Source organism: Pteropus vampyrus, unplaced genomic scaffold, assembly GCF_000151845.1.
Source record: "Pteropus vampyrus isolate Shadow unplaced genomic scaffold, Pvam_2.0 Scaffold1, whole genome shotgun sequence".
Classification (NCBI taxonomy): domain Eukaryota; kingdom Metazoa; phylum Chordata; class Mammalia; order Chiroptera; family Pteropodidae; genus Pteropus; species Pteropus vampyrus.
In genome coordinates this window covers 14,572,930-14,588,730 of record NW_011888782.1, presented here as the reverse complement: position 1 = coordinate 14,588,730, position 15,801 = coordinate 14,572,930, and the positions used below count along the sequence as shown (strand labels likewise).

The following is a 15,801-nucleotide window of genomic DNA, read 5'->3' as shown; positions in this document are numbered from 1 at the left end:
GGAAAGTTAACTGACTCCACTGCTGGCATAGGAAAAGCATAAAATGGCTTGGAATATCTTGCCCTACCTGAAAGCAAAAAAACCTGAGATTACTAAGGTTGTGTTAAAATGAAGGCTATGGACTAAACTGTACTCCCCCCATCCCCCCAATTCATATTGAAGTCCTAATTTCCAGTGTGATGGTACTTAAAGGAGGGGACTTTGGGAGGTAAACAAGTTCAGATGAGGTCATGAGGGTGGGGCTTTCATGATGAGATTAGTGTCCTTATAAAAAGACCAGAAACCTTGCATTTTTCTCTGTCTCTGCCATGTGAGGACACAAAAAGAGAGATGACAGACAGTCTGCAAGCCAGGCAGAGCATTCTCACCAGTACTCAACCATGTTTGCACTCTGATCTCAGCCTTCCAGCCTCCAGAACTGTGAGAAATTGTTGTTTAAGCCACCCATTCTGTGGTATTTTGTTTAGTCCCCAGAGCAGATTAAGATAATGACTCAGAAGCCAACATAAAGACATTCCCACTGACCTCAGGTGAGATACTTTAAGCATCAATAAGAAATATAACTGTAGTGGATTGAAACATAGCAAATATATTTATTTCCATGAGTTCAAAACGATTTTCAAAACGAAATAAAACAAAACATAATAAAAAGAATCTTTACTGGTCATCTTTATAAAATGATAGGGAAACAAATTATATTTGATTACAAGGGAAAGAATTAAGCATGTATTCTGCCTTTCTTGTACATATTATATTACAGAGTCACTGAATAGTTGAAAAGTAGCAGTTTCTCTTTATAAAAGTATCTCAGCTAATAAATGAGAAAGGAATGACAGAATTAGAATATCACCATTTTGCCATTCCTAATGGATTAATGAATCTGGACAATAATCACTAAAGGCCATCGCATCATAAAAAATAAAAAAGAAAGATAACCAGACATTATATCCCTCTTGATGGAAGTGCATACCACCATTTGTGAAGTAATCTTCAGAAACCTCAAAGTCTACTTATCAGTTCATGAGAAACACAGGGTCAGAGGAGGATACTAATGACACCATGGGGATGCTATAGCAAAATCCAAACCATAGAAAACTCTATAGGACAAATAACTTGGTTTCTTATTTAAAAAAAAAAAAAAAAATCCAATGGGGAAAAAAAAAGAGAGCTGAAATGACCTATAAATGAAATAAGATTTAAGAAACATTTAATTTAATCATATGTATAGACATTATTTAGATGTCAATTAAAACAAATTGTTTGAAACTTTTAAGAGAAAATATAAACATTGACTGAACATTTGAAAATAATAATGGATTATAAATTTAGGTGTTAATTTTGGCATTGGGGCTATGGTTTTTAAAGAATCCTTATATTTTAAAAATACTTGCAGAAATATTTATAGTTGTTATATTTACAATTTGCTTCAAAATAACCTGGAAGGAAAAGCAGTGAGTGGAATTACAGATGAAACAAGATTACCCATGAGGAAATACTTGTTGGGTGACAAGAACAAGGGTCTTCATTATACTATACTCTCTGCCTTTGTATATGTCTGACATTTTTATAATAAAAATGGAAAATACTTAAAAAACCAATAGAAAAATGAGCAAAGTACATTAAAAGATAACTTGCAGAATTTAAATAGCTAATTCACATATTTATAAGGATTAATATCACTATACAGAAAAGTGTAAATTAAAACCAGAACTTATTTTTCACCTATAAGATTAATATGAATAAAAAAAAAGAGAAAGGTTTAAAAGCCAGGCTTTGTGTTACTTAATTTACTAGCCTAAGAAATGAAAACAAAACAAAATCTCAGTTTCCTCTATGGTACCCTTGCCTTAGCAAACTGCTTCTGAATGAAGATGTAAAGCCCTCACTAGGATGGGAATAATAAGCATCTTGAATATAGTTTGGAACAAAAATCCATGCCATCATCCATGCCATAAATGTTAGTCTTTAAGTAAATGCCTAGATTCTTCTACAGTGTCTCTCTAAGTGTTCCCTTACGCACTGGCCAATTTTAAGTCAAATGATGATTCTGAAGACTTGTAAGATGATATAATGATATTATGGTGATGGGGGAGAGACAGAGATTGAGATCTAAATAATTTTGAATTTTTAAATCTTTTTTCAAAGAGCTACCAGAGGACAGACAGCCCAGCTATAGATCCAAGGACTAAAGGAGATTCAAAGAATCACATTCATTTTTGTGAACAATGAGTTATTATTTTGGTTTGTTGTATTTATTGGTATATCAAGGTCATTTCATTACATTATATCAGGCTCCACCCATTATATACTGTATCTTGAAAGTCGAACACCATCACTCTTATGTTACTCTTATGATCTCTAAGCCAAATACAGCAGGATTTGAAGACAGAATTTTTTTATACTATTTTTAATGTTAATTCTAAATTTTTTTCTTGTAACAAAAATTGGTAATTACATTCAAATAGTCAAAATAATTATGAGTAGGCTCTATATATTGAGTAAAATGCCTCCTCCTTAATAAACATTAGGAACGGTACACATGGAGTTCTAAAATTTTAAATATTTTGAAAAAACAAATGGGAAGACTTGAGAAATGGTAACAGTAAATGACTGCACTCATTTTTCCTTAATGCGTTGTTAGACATACACAAATTCTCTTCACGCTCACGTGAAAGTGTTTCATTTAAGCCGCCATCTTGACCAAACTATCCATAAAAATTAGCACATTTGAATGATTGAACAAGGAAAGAAAGTGTTGAGGAGAAATCAAGTTTTCTCTAAATATTATAATTCTCCATTTACCAAATTCATGACAGGTCCATTATATCCTGGCTATAGAATTTACATTAAAAAAACAACAACAACTGGTTTACAGTGTTCACAAACATAAACTATTCCAGTTTTATTATTCCAATAAAAACAACAAATTGTTGAATCTCTGTTTTCCTCTCTCACCAGGGATTACATTTTGCCAAGGTTGCGTTTGCTGTGCATGTAGAATTCTGTGCATTACTCAGAACTTTCTGGACACTTATAAAACTGAAGCCCTGTGGTTATAAATAGAATAACAGGAGTCTGAAGAAGGAACATTAATTTCACAGGAATGTAGGCACAGCCACAAGCCTATCCCTTCAGGGAGCCCACATAAAATGAAGCACCAGGTAGGAAGATTTCTGTGTTGCTTTTCCCCCTTAGCTATTAAGACTGAGGTGGAACATGTCAGAGGAATAACAATTACCAGCAATATAACAAAAGGACAGAAACTGGTAGAATCTGTAAGTGAATGCACTACTAAGCAGATCAGGTAGTTCAGTAGTTATCTAAATGTTTGTCTACTACATTTCCTCCTTTGTGAATCAGAATAAAAGTTAAAAATAAACTCTGCCCTGGCAGTTCATGGATAACACATTGATAAGCAAAGTAGTTCAGATGGATAGATAAAGAAATGGAAAGAAAGAGGACTTACGTGAAGCCCTGACCATGTTCCCCCAAAGTTTCATAGAGATCAACAAGAATGTGGGGTCAAACTGATAAAGATGACTGTGTAAAGATTTATGGTTTGGAGGAATTTGTGTAAAATTCCATAGGTGCATTAAAGCTTTTCTTTACCAAAACTATGTGTGTTTCAATATCAAACTTTAATATAAACCTGCTACATCTCCAATATTGTATATTTGGAAAGATTCTTACTAAAAGCTCTCCAAACCTATACCAACATTACTGTATAAGTAATTACATATATGCTTTTGGTGCGCATTTGTATTCCCTTATCCTTCCCAGCACAGGACACACAGGTCCTGCATTTCTCTGTGTGAGGATCTCCCCGGCTGGCCAGAGCTACTTTGTCCTCCTCTGTATCAAAGGGCTAGAGAACTAACAAACCACTAGGGGTGATCCTTACCTAGTGACTGTCAGGGGTAGGTATATAAATACCCCAGCTCCCTCACCCTTTGGATGTGATAACTCTGAGGTGTGTGTCTTGCTTTAGCTCACGGCATTGTCACAGTGGGACTGAGCTCTAATAACCCATTGTGGTAGTTGGCTTGATAAGGTATTCTTCCTCGTCACATTTCTCCAGTCCACTACTGGTGTTTCCTTCATGTCCCAAATAAACTATTTGTTCTCAAATCTCTATCTCAGCATCTACTTCTTGGGAAGCTCGAGCTAATACAGTAAATATTATCAACTCTCAAGCATTATAAATAAAATGATTTTATAAATACCTAACTTTCCTTCTTCTGGCTTCTGTTCAGAAAGGAGGAGCCAGCAGTCACCTGTGATACAGTGTTGCTGATGTAACAAAAGATTCCCCTTCGCAGTTTTCACACAGTGTGCGACATTGCTTCTTAATTGGCTTTCATCAATGAAAGTTTAATTTTTTCTGAGTAATTTAAAAGAGCACCATTAATTAGCCTGCAATAATAATGGCAGATATCATTTATCTAGCACTCATTATGTTTCATTCTGTGTACTAGGTATATTTATTTCACCTATGAGACAAGTACTATTACAGCTCCCATTTTAAAGATGAAAATACTGACAGCCTGTCACATGAAGCCACATAGAAAATAAGGGGCAGAGCTAGTTTGAGAAGCCAGGACTGCTTGAATTGGGTGCCTGAAGCTTCCATAAACAAGTGTCACCATCCATCAGTGGAGTGAATCAAGATCCTCGGGGAGTTGTTTAACAGAGGACAAGGGGAATTTTTACAAAGTTGGTGCCTACGGGATCTTAGGCAAATAAGAGCAAAGAAACATTCAAATCCAAGAGACTGGTCTTGATTTAGGGGAAACGTAGCAGCCAGTGACCCCTGGACCCAATCATTTGTCCTGTCACCATCTTGCTGCTCAATCTGACCAGCTCAATCAACAGAATAGAAAATAGATAAAGTCAAATTGGAAATTAATAACACTTTTGCCATGGGACCTGGTTTATACTTTTGGGTAAAATTAACTTTGGGATCATTTGTGAAGCTAAATTAAGCAGAGTTGGCAATGTATATAAGCAGAATTTGTTCTCAGTGCCGCTTACCTACAATTTCCTAACAATAAAAAAGAAAATTCATTATTTGTCAGTAAAATTTAGTAAAGTTTCATAACTTCCTACATTCACTCGGATAGTTCATTATTATTAATTTTTCACATGAAATTGTTGCCTGAGGACTAGCTGAGAGTCCACTTAGAGTATTGCACTGGGGAAAAAATAAAGGCAAGAAAGGAACCCAGCAGAATATGAGATGAAGATGAGAAAAACTAACATTCAAAGGGTTAAATTAATAATTAAGATTAAATTCTATATGTGGAGTAAAATGCCCCATCCTTAATAAACATTAGGAATAGCATAGCTGACACAGAGTTTTAAGACATTAGAAGAGAACTTAACATTTATGGAATGCCTACTATACGTCCAGCCAATTGCCCACATTATTTGATTAAATCGTTAGGGGAATCAAATAAAGTTTGTATGCCTAACCATTTTTTTTTTATTTATATAAGGAAAAGGTCACATAGCTAAGACATGAAGCCATTTCATGCTGACTTCTTGCCTCTTTTATTTACACTTTTTTATACTCTTTTGCACAACTAGAGTAAGAATTTCCTCAGCCTAAACTATTCATGAGATCCTAATATTAACAAATCCTACTTTGTTATTAGTAAACCTCAAAAATTTGGAATTTTCCATGCCCTTTGAGCACAGGTATTGTTTCAAACTAAAATATTGTTCTCAAAACGAAGTGTTGAGTGATAGAGCAGGGGGAGTCACAGTGAGCACTGAGAGGCTCCAAACAGCCTGGAACAGCAGTGGCAAACAGCAGGCATGCTTAGGTTATGAATAACGGCACCAGGAAGGTTTCTCCTTATACCCTCTGTGCTCAACAACTGTTATATGAATATAAACTCATCTGCTTTGCTTTCCTTTTATTGTTTTTTAAGTATCTTTTTTACTTTGCTAGATTTTTAAATTCAGGGAGTTTGGGTGGGGTCAGGACAGTCCTTTTTTTTGGTTTGTTTTAATGCTTCCTCCTCTGTAACCACATCTAGCATAGTGCCTTGCACAGAGAATGAATTTGAAACATAACTGAACTCTAAATTAATGCAAATTCTATATTACCTTGAAATTCATAAACCATTCTATTAATTAAGAAAAAAAAGAAAAACCTCAAGCAGAAAAATATTGTGGCTACTCACACATATATATGGATTTCCAGACTAATTTTTAGCCTTTGCTAATCCAATTAACCCAGAAGTGAGTACTTCTTTCTAACTAGTTCTACAGTAATAACTTTTAAATAAAATTAACTAAGTCAGCCCTATAAAATGTTTTTAAAGCAGATTTTTTTTTTTCTCATGGATTAACGGCTGTAGGAGATTTGCCCTTCTATGACATGAAGCTGTCTCCCTAAAATTGTAGAGAAATGTGTTCTAAAGACAAAGACGTCTATAAATGAATTTGGGGGATGGGAGTTGGAAATAAAAGAGAAACACAGTTTCGCATTTTGGTTAAAATGTATGTGTAAAGAGACGATACAAATAATCAAAATTTAATGAGAACTGGTTATCAGAAACAGGGATAACTGCTGCCCATGGGTATCTTGCCCTTTTTTCCACTAAGAAGGGAGGATCTGTAAAACTAAGTGAACATACGAATGAAGTATGTTAGGCTTTTATATATGTTAATATTATTTAATCCTCACAGTAATGTTGTGAAGTAACATGTTCTATTTTACAAATAAGAAAACAGAGACCCAAGAAAATGAAGTTATTTTCCAATATCACAATCAGTAAATGACTCTGGAGAAATAAATTGGTGTGCTTTTCTTTTCCCCTGTTCTCTATCGGAGAATTATTTGCTCATGATTTCAGCCATCCACTAGACAGAGGGCTGCAAATGGTAGTTATACACAACTTGATCACAGAGGAAAGACCCAAAATTCAACCACTTGGGACATGAGAATGAATCAACTAAAAATCATTTTTTGACCTAAATACTCTAGGATATGCTTTTGAAACAAAAAAATATGTAGACCACCTCTAGTAATTTTAATATCTCAGCTAGTTAACATTTATACTCACTTCTGTGGAGCTACACGCAAATAGGCATCCCCATAAAGACACTCATGTGTGCATATGTGCACATGCAATCAGTAAATGTCATTATTCCTCAAGCATCACATCTCCTTAAAATATCTTTCAAACTATCCACAGAAAATTATATTCACGAATCTAAGATCTATGCATTAGTCCAACGCATCCAACATCACAACCATGCACTCTTAATGAATGTTTTCTGGTGAGCAGATGTCTTTAATTTATTCTAAATTTGGAGGGAAAAGAAAATAAAGACCTTGTATTTTAATCGAATATCAAGGTGTTGATTTGTCATAGAGAAAAGCATCTCAACAGATCACTTTACTCTCAAGATGATTATGCAGAAATGTTTTAGTTATTATAGTATATGTTATGGTACACACTTATGGAAATATACATGTAGATGATGCTGTCTAGTAAAAGATTTAAAAATTTTTGAATAAAGTAATCTTATAATGCACTCTTCCATGCCAAAAAATAAGTGAGCACAATACACCTTTTATAAAGCAAATATAAATACTGAACCTGAACACTTATCATAAAGAAAAGAGAACATAATTACTCTCAATGTTATATTAGATTGTCTGCTTTATAAAAGACCCATCTTAACATCCAGACCCTTTGTAGTTACCAGTATATTAGGTACGATTAACCAAAAGCAACATAGCTATTTGCATTCTCATGTGCTTTGCTGTAATATTATTAGTTGGTCTGTGTAGAGGATCAGAGAAATGATACTGTCATGCACCACCTTCTCTCGTGTGTCTCCCACTGAAGTAAGGCCTGAAAAAGAGGCCTTGAATCACACTGAATAATATCTAAGAAAGGATAGAAGGGGACTACAAATAATCAGTTCATTGATTACATTATCAGATAAGTTCTCCTACTGTAGAGTTTACAAGAACAAGTTGAAATGATTTCAGTGTTTTTCCCTTATTCTGCTGTTTCATTTTTATTGTCAGCAAGTTAGGACACTCAAACATATTCAGATTCAACTCATTAAAGCCTTTAATGTTTATTGCTATGTCTAATTTGCAAAGAAGGTCTCAGAAAATGAATATTGGAATGTGGTACCAGAGACCTAAAAATTATACCTTTTAAAGTCTTAGCAAGCTGGGTTGAATGGTTAGAAATGAAGATAAAGTAAAAATAAAAACATAGGTATTTTAAAGCATGTAATGAAGGGCCACACAAGTATAAGACTTTTTTTTTTTTTAATTTGATCACTACCAGCATTTAATCACCATCTAAAGAAATTCCTAGGAGAAAATCCTCATTGTTTTGTGTTTAGAGATAAAGACAGTTTCTATAGATAAAAATATGGCATTTACTTCCTATAAATGTCTTTTTCTGTTAGATTTAACTCTAGGGCAGAAGTATTCATCTCTGTCAGAGAAATCAGACCAAAAATAAAAATTTAGCCTGGCATTTATACTTCTTACATGACAACTGAAAGGAGATTCAAATCATAAACATCAAGAATTAGCCATCTTGTTTATTTATTTTTTCTTTGGGGTATTTCTGTGGGACTTCTTGACTTGCCTTCCTTAAATAAGTGGAAATGAAGAACCCACTGAACAAATGATTGGCTATTATAAAGCAAAGTTTGATTGGTGTCGTCAGAAATCACAAACAAATCATGAGAAGAGAAGCAACAACAGCACGTGCTATTATTTCTTCTATTATTTCTTAATAGAAGAGCAAACAGAGAAGTCACTTCCAAGTCATATTTGGGTCAATCTTATCAGACAAGAAAGATAGTCCTCATTTCAAGGGCAGGTATTTTGGATTAAAGATTACTAGGTGAAGGACAACTTAAATCATAACTTTTACTTATAAAAGTAAAATTTAAAATAAATGTTATTTTACTTTTTAAAAAAATCCCTATCAACATCATATAAACATTATTTATATTATTTTATGTATTTAAAAGAGATGAAGAATAAAATGTAGTCTCTAAGAAGGTACCGGAAAATCAATATCTTAAGCAATGTCTCATCCTTACCCATTTGGGTGGCTAGCAGCTGGATTATCAAAAAAGCAGTCATCTTAAAGCACCTTCTTTTCTAGAGATTCTTATAAAGATGTAAAATGAGGCTGCAAAGACCGAGAGTGCTCTGTAATAAAAGTTCTTTTCTGTCTCTTTCTTGGTCTAATAACCCAGAAAATAAAATAATTTGCATAGTGCTTCTTCAAGAGGTAAGAATTCAAGTTAATCAGTACATATAAACAAACTCTATTGAGGGCTTTATTCTGTCAGTTTAGGATAAACCTTCTATATATTCCACTCTGCTTCTCTGGTAAATTTTCTTAATGAAATGTTGTAAAACTTACAAACCATCAAGTCTTGCCATATGAGTAAAATTAAGCCCTCGAGAATCTCTACAGTTTTGTTTTTTATTAGCTCAATTTTAAATATTCAAAATGCATGGGTCATAAAATTAAGCTTTAGGCTGCACTTTCACATAAGTTAATCTGTGTACTTAAAAAAACATTTTAAAGAAAAAGAACCCTAAATTTCTATCTAAATCCATTTTTATAGGCATGGAGAGCACAGAAGCAATGCCAGCAAGATGCTGTCACTCTCTTAAAATTATGCATTTTGCTGTAGTTGAAGACAAGAAGAATATCCAAGGGACATTCTAATAAATAAGTTTAAATTCCTACAACAACTCATTTACATATATATATTTGACCAAATTCACAAAATCTAAGGGAGGCAGGAAACCAATATAATTAAAAACAAAAAGTTTAGCTCTAGAGATTTTGGTACAGGGTTAATAGGTAACAGAGCTGTGAGACTGTCCCATGCAAAGACTGAATCATAATCTCCTCTTTATAAATTCTCAGTTCTCTGATTTTTCTTTTGAAAGCAAATCTTTCTACAAATTTCCATCAAGGAACATCCTGTGACTTTCCGTGCTTGACTTCATGATCTCCATTAATCAACATGAAATGATTTTGATATATCAAACTAAAGATGAAATTTAAAATGCAGGAAACTGTATTCTTCTAAAAAGATGTAAGTGGGAATATATGCAGCCTTTAAAAGCATTACAATTTGTGGACATGGAAGTGTCTCCTCTGTTTGTTCTCTTCTAAACTGACAAAAGAACTCCTATGAACAAGAGTGTAGTATGCCCTTCACCTTGTGATAAAAATTTTAGAAGTAAACAATCTAGCTTCAAGAAAATGAGTAAATGAAATCAATGCATGTGAAATCATTGGAATACAATGTATTGCTTGAGAATGGGGTACTGCTAAATACAATAGGAGGTGGAAGAAGAGAAGAAAAAAATAAAAGAAGGTTCAAGAATCCCTAATCAAACAGAAAGATATCCCTTGCTCTGGGAAAAGCACTGTACAGTAAGGGTAGAGCTGAGCGAAAATAAAATCCATTTACATGTTCCATGAAACTGCTATGAAACTGTAACTATTCTTTCTATTCCATGCAGTTTCTTCAAGAACCATTACATAATAATGTGACTGTTGTCTTTTCAGGCAAGAAAATATTAAAACACCTATAATCTGGAAACATTCTAATACATGTAATTATGATTCTATACTCTATTTAACTGACTTCAGTTCATGGGGATAATAATTCCTTCAAAGCTAGTTGTCACCACAATTAAAGAGGTGCATATCATTTTATGACATTTCACAATTTGTTATTTGTTATTTCTAACAAATCACAATTGTGAAAGTATTGGTATCTCCCCAGCAACCTAGAAAATGAGAATGCAAAGTTCGACGACCTCTATTTTTTTTCTTCAAATCAATGTTTTTTATGATATAATGTTTTTGTTTGTTTGTTTGTGTTTTGTTTGTTTGGTTTTTTTTTAGACGAGGCAACTTTTGGTTGACCTCACAGATTGCAAGGACCTTGTCAGATTATAATACCTTATTTTTTTATTTTTTAAATTTTTTTACGCCTACAGCACCTGATCTTCCTAGGTGGTCTCCCATCCAAGTACTAACCAGGCCCGACCCTGCTTAGTTTCTAAGATCAGACGGAATTGAGCTTGTTCAGGGTGGCATGGCCATAGACATGACATAATGTTTTATATTTAAGAAGAAACATTTGTCCATGTGTGCCAACATAGCATACCTCAAAAGACTTTGTGTCTAATTATCAGTTATTTCTCGTTTATTTCTCAAAAAATAATTAGCTCAGTGCCTGTATAATGAAGTAAAGTGGGGATTAAATTGAGATACTTCCTGTCAAATATGAACAGACATTCTTTGCTCTACAAATCTGAACTAAATGTCTTCATGTTGAAGGAAAAGAAAACTTGTAGGTAATAATGTCCAAATGCTGAGATGATTTTGTCAAAACTAACTAAAAAACATAATACATGCTGCCTATGGACCAGATTCTTTGAAGATTCTATCCTTGGGATTATTTGCAGATGATCATATGGCTTTAAATATCAGGGACATAAGATACATTGTGAAGGGACTGGATTTAACAGAAAGCTAGCTATCTGCGAACTTAGAAAAATCCCTTTATGTTTGGTGGCTTTTAAAATCATTTATACTATAAGTAACTATTTCCTCAGTTAACACAATTGACAAGATTCTGCATAAAGGTATGCGTGAGACCTAAAAGAAAGGGAAAAAAAATTCTGACTCAAAAAGAAGCCACACATAAAGAAAATCCACAAAACATGCTGCACTTTCAAAATGTATGAACTCATTCTTTCCTGGTACTACTCTGAGTACAAAACAAAATCAATGATATATATTTTATAGCATGGAACATCTAACTAGTGCCTGCCATTTTATCTCAGAGAAAGAAAGGTAATATACACGTTTACTAAGGATAACAGGCCCCTACTCCTTTGAGAAAGAATTTATTTCCCCCAAACCTCCGAATTTTGTTGCACACAGAAATTGAAGGAAAAATAAACAATAAATATTAAAAATTAAGGTGTTTAAAATTACACCCTATTATTTTGGAGTTTGAATGTACCAAGATGGCTGTGCAGCATAAAAAAAAAGTTGCATGTGCAATTAATTCTTACTCATAATTCTTTTTTACTTAAATTAGAATTGTTCATGATCTTCTGTCCAACAATAAATATATGTATCAGCCAATTCATAGACACACTAAACTTGCTAAGATGGAATAAAATAGTTCTTGATACAGAGGAACTCAAGGAGATAATATTTTCATTGAGAGACATGAAGTTAGATCAAAATATGTTCTTTAAAGTGATAGAGAAATAGCCAGGATGAAGCAAGGGAGATCTCAATGGGAAAATCTCCTTTGTCCACCTAAGTAGCCAGAAAAAGGTCTGAGATGGGAGTCCTCCTGCGTATGTACTAAGTGTTAATGGGCATTAACCTTTCAGGTGTGCCTGTCTGAAGTCAAAAGTGCCTTCCATAGTAAAGCGCTTACTGCCACCTCTAATAAAGAAGCTCCAGACAGGGGCAGCTTTGCCATATAATTAGAAGTCGGGCCCTCTAAGCCCTTTTGGAAGGGTCGTTGGTAAAGTACATTAGATGGAAAACCCTCATTAGATCTTCCTTATTTATTCAGCTGCAGAACTAGGTGATGGCGGTGGTGGTAGTGATGTAGACGGTGGGGTGAGGTGGGAGTAACTGTGGCAAGGAGTGCCCATTGAAGACTGCCAGGAAAGGTCACTGGTGTTCTTATTAAAGTGAAGATGTAGGTGACACCTAGATATGTCCTAAAATAATGCACACAAGCCGTTAAGGAAAGCTCATTAGAAACATGAATTTTTCCTGGTCATTATGCCTACTTGTTAAAGATTAAGTCCTGTGGTTTGTGCCTATTTGTGCAAATGATTTCTTTCTAAATATATGTATATGCTACTTTACATATCCATCCACTTATCTGTCTATCTCCATGGCTGAAGGAGGGTGCCAGCCAGTACTTATCTTGTGTCAAGTAATGCCCAAAAAAAGATTGCAACTAATAACCTCTCCTTTATAAAGAATGGAATCATGACCTGTTTTCTGCTTATATGGACTCCCAAGAGACAAAAAAATATGAACTTGGAATAGCAGCTAAGCAGCGACCTAAGGATCTTATTGGACATATAAAAGAAAAAAAGCAGATCAAAGTATCAAAACTCTCTTTATAAAAAATGCTTAATGGGAATTGTTTTTTACCATTGGAAGATGTAAAAGTTATACGTACACAGAATTTATGAGGAAAACTTTTGTTCAAAGTACCTTTATCTAGCAAATGAGCAGACAACTAACAAAACAATGTATTCTGTGAAAAATGGCCAGTCTGTAGCTGTCTAAATACAATACTATATATAGTTAAATAAATCCACTAGAAATGACCTTTTACTAGTCACAGTTAGTTTTATTGGATTATATAAATGCTATAATCATATGGTAAACCTTCTTATCATAGAGCTATCCACATAAATACATTTATATACCACACCTTACAGAACTGTGTGTTTCTGAAAATCTTACCTGTTTTAAAACACTGAAGTGCTTTATAATATGGCATTTGAAATCCTTCAGAGTGTCGAGAATAATAAAGGCATCAAAAGTCGAAATTTAAATATTGGGACTCATCTTCTAAGAATAAAGATTTCATTTATTTTATTCTATTTTTGAGTTTTAATTGGTTGACTGAGCAGCACAGCACCACACTATTAAAATTGCTGCCCAGGATATTACTAAGTATATCTCCGAATGCAATGAGAATATTCTATGTAATGTAATATTCAAAACAGAAAATAAAGCGTACCTTTAACATGTCAGTGTGAATAATTAATTGGCTTCTGGTAAGAATCTGCTTTGTGGCTAGCTTTTGTTTCTTATACTATTCACACCTTTCCTAGAATAAGCAGTTCTCTTATTACAGAGCTACATAAATCTAGAGGGGAACAAATAGCTTTAACATATGATTGACATTCAAACTATCAAGCCAGCATCTCTAAGGACAGTCATTTTACAGAACTGCTCAGTCATTGCTGTCTAGCCTTATGATGTCCAAGTAGCAGCTGCTGAGAAACCATATCATGAAATGTTAATTTGGCTCTTCAAGATAACATGCTTTTAAAAAGTGATAAGAAAGAAAAGTTGAGCTGGGTTCAGACAGACTGTCTCTGTTCCCAAGTTCTGAAAATGCACTCCCAGAAATATTTTCTGTAGCCTTATCAGCAACAACATTCCTCAGCAATACTGATGAAATAAAAAATGTCTCCCGTCAAAGAAGTAGAGTGTGTGTGCGTGTGTGTGTCCCCCTGTGTATTTCTGATCAGGAATTAGTGAGACTTGCTAAGAAAACTTACCTACGGGCATGTCTCCTTAAAATTCACGCTTAGCTACAGTTGTTCCTTTAACTTCTTCTCGTTTGAGTCCTCCCTCCCAATACCCTCCCCTCTGTTTTGTCCCCTCTGTTGTTCAATTTGGCAGTGCATTTATGGATGCGATCTTTATGAGATCTGCCATGTGAAATAAACTCACACTATTCTCAGCATCCTCCCGTCTCTCGTATATCCCCCTTGGAAAAATGTGATAACCTTTATTTTCAAAAATACTACTGACTTGTGTGTGTATTTGCTTTGAAAATTGAGTCTTTGAAAATGATCCTGAGCCAAGCCACTCACACTTGGGGAACACTGCAGTGAAGAGAGAGATCACACAGAGACCGCGAGGAACAAAACAAATCGTTTTGACATCTGCTGAAGTGTTATAAATAAAGCTGGCTAGTAAAAAGATGAAAGCAAAGCTTGATTCCTCACCTCACCATCCTGCCCCCACATGCTAAGAATAATCTTGACTGACCCAGTATCTATTTGCTTCTTAGAGAAAAGCAATAAAATTGAATTGGGCATTATTAACCCATGGTAGCTGTGATTCAAATATTTCACTACAGATGGTCTCCGACTTAGGATGGTTCATCTTATGATTTTGCGACTTTGTGATGGTGTGAAAGCAATACGCATAATAAATTCCATGAGATATTCAACACTTTATAATAAAAGAGACTTTGTGTTATATGATTTTGCCCGACTGTAGGCTAATGTAAGTGTTCTGAGCAAGTTCAAGGTAGGCTAGGCTAAGCTGTAGTGTTCAGTAAGTTAAGTGTATTAAATGCATTATCAACTTTTGATATTTTCAACTTATGATGGATTTATCTGGATGTAACTCCATCATAACTTGAGGAGCATGTGTACTTGGAATTTTACATTTTGCATAGGAAGGGTAATCCCTGGAGTACAATCAGTCTTAAGGTAAATAGTGACACATTTTAATTCTTAGAATGACAGAAAACGTCAGTCCCTGTCTTTTCCTCTCCCTATCTCTCTGTCTTTTTTTTTTAAATCTCTTTTTCTCTACCTTGTATTTTTAACCCCCATTTTGACATCCTTTTTGCGAGTATAATTGTTGCAAAAAGGACGTTGATTATTTTTAAGACACAAATATGAACTAAGACAGAAATGTTTTGGAGTGGTACTCAATGCCCTTCGGCCCTTTTCAGTTGCCTGGTTGAATCTAGAAATGTTTTAGGGTGAGCGCATGGAAACATTCTAGAGCTCAATAAAACTCATGATGTAAAAGGGGTAGCATGTTGCATTTGTGTCTCAGCCCCAGCTTCTACTTGTGATAGACATCACTAAGTAATTGTGGTATTTCCCTACTAAGTGCAGGATCCTTCTTAACACAGCACTACCGGCAACCATCAGCCATTATCAATGAAGCAGGGCTGGTTTGAAAA

General features: G+C 34.4%; 1 protein-coding gene and 1 pseudogene across 16 annotated transcripts in view; both read right to left on the bottom strand.

Annotated features, from left to right (window-relative positions):
- RBMS3 (RNA binding motif single stranded interacting protein 3) overlaps positions 1–15,801 on the bottom strand; it is a 653,502-nt gene that overhangs the window by 270,438 nt on the left and 367,263 nt on the right. The window lies entirely within an intron of this gene.
- On the bottom strand, positions 11,018–11,136 carry LOC111736283 (annotated as a pseudogene).